General features: G+C 32.3%; 1 long non-coding RNA gene across 1 annotated transcript; it reads left to right on the top strand.

Annotated features, from left to right (window-relative positions):
* The first annotated feature begins 3685 nt into the window (after positions 1-3685).
* LOC106399389 lies at positions 3686-4772 on the top strand. The gene is made up of 2 exons (XR_001280003.3): positions 3686-4325; positions 4529-4772. It is a non-coding gene; the product is annotated as an uncharacterized LOC106399389 (long non-coding RNA).

The raw sequence follows: 4772 nt of genomic DNA, 5'->3' as shown, positions 1-4772 counted from the left end.
TCAAAACGAAAGAAATATGGCTCTGCAACCATAGCCCATATTTTGAATCAAAAGCTTGAGTTTTTTGGATGAATATAGAGAGAAAGTGAAAGAAATGTTGTTTTTAGTTCATAACAATTGAAACAGAGAGAGTGTAAAGAGATTTACGTGCATTAAAGGGCATTAAAAGCTCCAAACAGTTCGTACAAGGTTGTTGCCACTATTCATTGCAGTGGCAGTATTGTAAATACTTGAAGAAGATGAGGTTGAGACAGTAAAGAAGCCATTTTCGAAAAAAAAAAAAAAAATGTTAATGGCATTTTCGTAGATAAAGTGCAGGTGTGGGGTTAAAATCTCAAAAAAAAAGGAGTCAAAAGAAAAGGTTAGTTTTCTGTTTGACTCCAAGTTTTGAGTCACTTTTGCAAAAAGCCCTAGATTTTAAAGTATATAAGAGCATGATTATTGGGGGTTCTTGGGATGAAGTTCTTAGCGGAATATAAGAACTCGTCTCTTAACTTTTAACTAAAAAGGCTAAGAACCGGCTCTTACATAAGAGTTTTAAGAACCGGTTCTTAACTTTTTTAGTTAAAAGTTAAGAGACGGATTCTTATATTCCGCTAAGAATTTCACCCTAAGAACCCCTCAATAATCATGCTCTAAGGACGCTGGTCGCCTCAAAATGTAACTTCAAGCCATGACTATTCATATTTACGCCTAAGAACCCCTCGTTTTGATGAAAAATGTCAAAAATAAGGAAAAAATTTCTCTGGTGGTAGATTATTTTGAGGGATAATGAATTTATAAATAGTGTTCTTTAAAATTTGAGGAAACTTTTCACAAACTCATTTATGCGTTAAACTTTTTTATTTATAAATGACTTCTTAAACTTTTTTATAATTATTTAACTAAAAAGATTCAATATTTATGCTTTTTACTTTTAAAATTATTAATACTTTATTAATACAATTATAAATTTATGTAAATTATTATATATTTTTTAGAAACTAAACTTATATGTATATAATGATGATTTAGTTTAAATAAATTTTTATTTGGGTAAAAATTGTAAGTTTCATAAAAAATAATAAACATTTTGGTATTAATAATAAGTAGTACTAATATAATATATTTAACAAATATTTTTGAAAAGAAAAATGAAAGAAACCATTGAAACAAAATACAAATGCATTTTAAGTTTACTTTTATTTTGAAAGAAAAAAATGAGATAATTATTGGAGATATAGTAGATACCCTTAATTAGAAATAATAGAACTTGTTTATAACCAAGAATGGTCAAAGCGTGAAGAAACATGTCAGTAGCTGCATTTTGTTCGAGTAAATAAAGACTGGTTCCAATAATTTTTTGTCTCTATATAAATACATCATCACAAATAAAAGTTGTTCGTCATTCTCGAACATGGTGTTTTCAGTCCCATCCGTTGGATATTTCTTTCGTCTCCACCTCTCAATTTAGTGGCAGTACATATCAGTATATCACAGAACAAAGATGGGGCTACAAACACGTATATAATTGTTCCATTACAAAAACACCACTCTAGTATTTGAATGGTAAGTAAATGGAGTATAAATTTTGCGACAAAAAAATTATTGCTACTAGCTGGTGATATAACTACAAGTATGCAATAAATCCGTCGGCGTTAGCTAAATTAATAGAAACGTCTTAAATTCATTAGAAAAAACGATGTACACAACAATCAAACTTCCCACCGTTGCACACGTAACAAAACTATGACAAAATGTGACATGACTAACTGTAAATACTTTATTACATTAATTTTTTAAAAACATAGTCTTGAATTAAGAACTAGACTTGAAGTTCTGGATTGATGTTAATTTTGATTAATATATACTATTAGAATTTTAATCACTGTAAAACTAATTTATAATCATATATGAACGTGGTTTTTTCACACAAAATAATATACTAATTTACATAGTATGAGCATGTCATTTGATTATAGGTTTAATATGCCATATGCACGTACATAATATAACAAAGCAGAGTACCTTCTCTACGGTCTTCTTGACTAACTTTTGAATCTATGGGGACCCATAGTCCTCTTGGTGATTATTTGGATTTTCGCTGTCACATTCGACTAAAAATTGGAACGTACGTCCAGTATAACTACAGTTTTAATCACTGAATATAGAAAAAATTCAACCACTTATTTCTAGGTTGTACTCAATTAAAGGGATGTTCTCACGAGTTGCATTTTATCCAAAATATTTAAAATAATGAAAGTAGCTAGTTATCTATGCCTCAACGAGTTGTAAATTAAACATTAACATGAGTTCATGTTTTTGTCGTTATATTTATCTTATAGCTTAATTGAGCATGCAGTATTACATTTCGAAATGTTATAATATTTATATGCATCAAGGGACAGATAGCAAAAAAGTATATAAAATACTATATAGTAGACGTTGAAGGGTAATAAAAATGAATGAAACAGGGGAAATGAAGGAGAGAACGTGAAGGTGGGCAGTCTTGCGCCCTCTGATAGATTCTCTATCTCCTGTTTGATTCTCAATTTCTCATGGTGCTTTTATCCAAATGTCTCTTTACTCTTTATATATCTTTTCTATCTATTATTACGGATGTCTCTGCATGATATATTGGGACAAAGTGTTACGACAAGTGGCCTAACTCCTAAATAAAGAAGGCCGACATGAAAGGAGGTATTAGTTAGGAAAAGATACCGAGTTTAGTATGTCAAATAGACTTAACATGTTATAGTTTTCACTTTTCATAGAAAAGTAAATACCAAAATCCAAAATTAATAGTCCAGTATAAGACCCTATAAACCTAGCTAATCTACATCTTACTGGTCCTGTGAGATTGATTTGAATTATATACGTTACGAATTTATAATATGGCCGGAGACACTATCCACTCTATGAACTAGGACAATGCACGTCCTTATCCAAATTCGGCAACAATTGACAAACTATATGATGGATATATCAAATACAAAAGAGTAGTAATAATTTCACGGCATTAAATCAGTTTGGTGGTAGCCCCTCTCGTTTGACCGATACTCCATCTTTTTTTATTAGACAATGGATTGTACAGAAAAAAAGGATTGTACACATAAATAAAAAAAGTTATAAATTAATTTTGTTTTATATTTTCAAAACAAAAATATCATTGATTGTCTAACTAACCATAATTCAACAAATAGAAATATCTGCGTGATATAAAAGTCGTATAATATAAATATTATTAAACTTTACATTGGAAATCTTTTTAACTTGGAAAATGTTTCTCTAAAATGTAAAGTATACTAAAAAAACGGAGAGAAGATTATATACGATTAGTTCTGTTTTTTTTTTTTTTTTTTTTTTTGATAATCTAGGGATTCCTCACTTACGTGGGTCATTCCCTTGGGTCCGGTTAGGCAGCGGTCCACTTCACCCGGAAAGGTTTTACCTGGGCTGGGGACAAGGCCCAACACCCAGTACCGCATTTGGTGACAGAATGGGCAGTTCGCCTCTGCCTGGCGTCAGACGAATCCGTGAACATGACAATTGACCCACAAGATCTTGACAAGTGAGCTACCTCATTCCGTAGATTAGTTCTGTTATGAGCATGGAAAATCTATATCTTTATATATATACACACATTGGCATTTAGTGAATATGAATGAAACAAGGGGACGCGACACATATATTGGCTGCAGAAAAAACGAGAGGGCAGCTTGAGCTGGGTTCTTAGCTGTCACTACAGTGAACTAATTGCCACATCAAATAGTAAACATTTATTTCTTTAACTAAATTGCACAGTGTGAGGAATGGGAAGCTGCAAAAATACAAAAACAAAGAAGAAATAAGCGACAAAAATGTACAAGTGATTGCAATGGGAATGATGATGTATTACTGTTAAAGTCAAAATCGGAACTGTGTCGATGTGTAAGAAGCAGCAACACTTTGTTATGTATTTTGTCTTCTTCTCATATCTCTAGCTGTACATCTTACATACTTTCTTGTCTTGTGTTTCATCTCCTCTACCATTTCTTGTCGACACAATCTAAATTAACTACAAGAAACTAAAAAGACTTGTTTAGTCGACATGAATCATGGTTGATGGAAGGTTACGAGCACTTCGTGCTAATTATAGTGATGAAATGCGTCCCAAGTGTGTCGAGAATGCAAGCCTCTCTAAAGGCATAGACATCCTTATATGGGCCTTCTTAGGCCCGTTTAAAATATTAGAGCCTTGTCCAATTTTAAGCTAGGGGAAGTAGAAACCCTAGCTATATAAAGTCGAGAGACGAGTGAAACAGAGCTGAACAACCGAGCTCGGCGATTTCACGATGAGAGCCAAGGTACGAAAACTTCCTCTGTATTCTTATGCATTTGATTCTCTTACTTATAGAGAACAAATATACCTCATTGCATCTATAGTTTCGTTAGGATTGATGATACATCAGAAGCTTAGATCTCAAGTTACAGTTCTTGATTCTGTCATTTTCTTGTCTAGATTAAACTGGTTGGGGTTTATGACATTGTTGTGTGTTTGGTCGTGTAGTGGAAGAAGAAGCGCATGAGGAGATTGAAGAGGAAGCGCAGAAAGATGAGACAGAGATCTAAGTAGTCTTTGTCTTGCTTTATCTCCTAATCTCTGTGGTTGCTTTCTAGTTTCTTGAACCGTGTATGTTTTGTGTTTTTTTACATTCAAGATTTGAACAATCATGTGTAGAACATGTTTTTGCTTACTCCCTTTTATTATCTACAAAGCAGAGGCTGAATATTATGCTTCTATTTTATAAAAA

This window comes from Brassica napus, chromosome C3 (assembly GCF_020379485.1).
Source record: "Brassica napus cultivar Da-Ae chromosome C3, Da-Ae, whole genome shotgun sequence".
Classification (NCBI taxonomy): Eukaryota; Viridiplantae; Streptophyta; class Magnoliopsida; order Brassicales; family Brassicaceae; genus Brassica; species Brassica napus.
The sequence above is the reverse complement of the archived record's forward strand: the minus strand, read 5'-3'. Positions and strand labels throughout refer to the sequence as shown.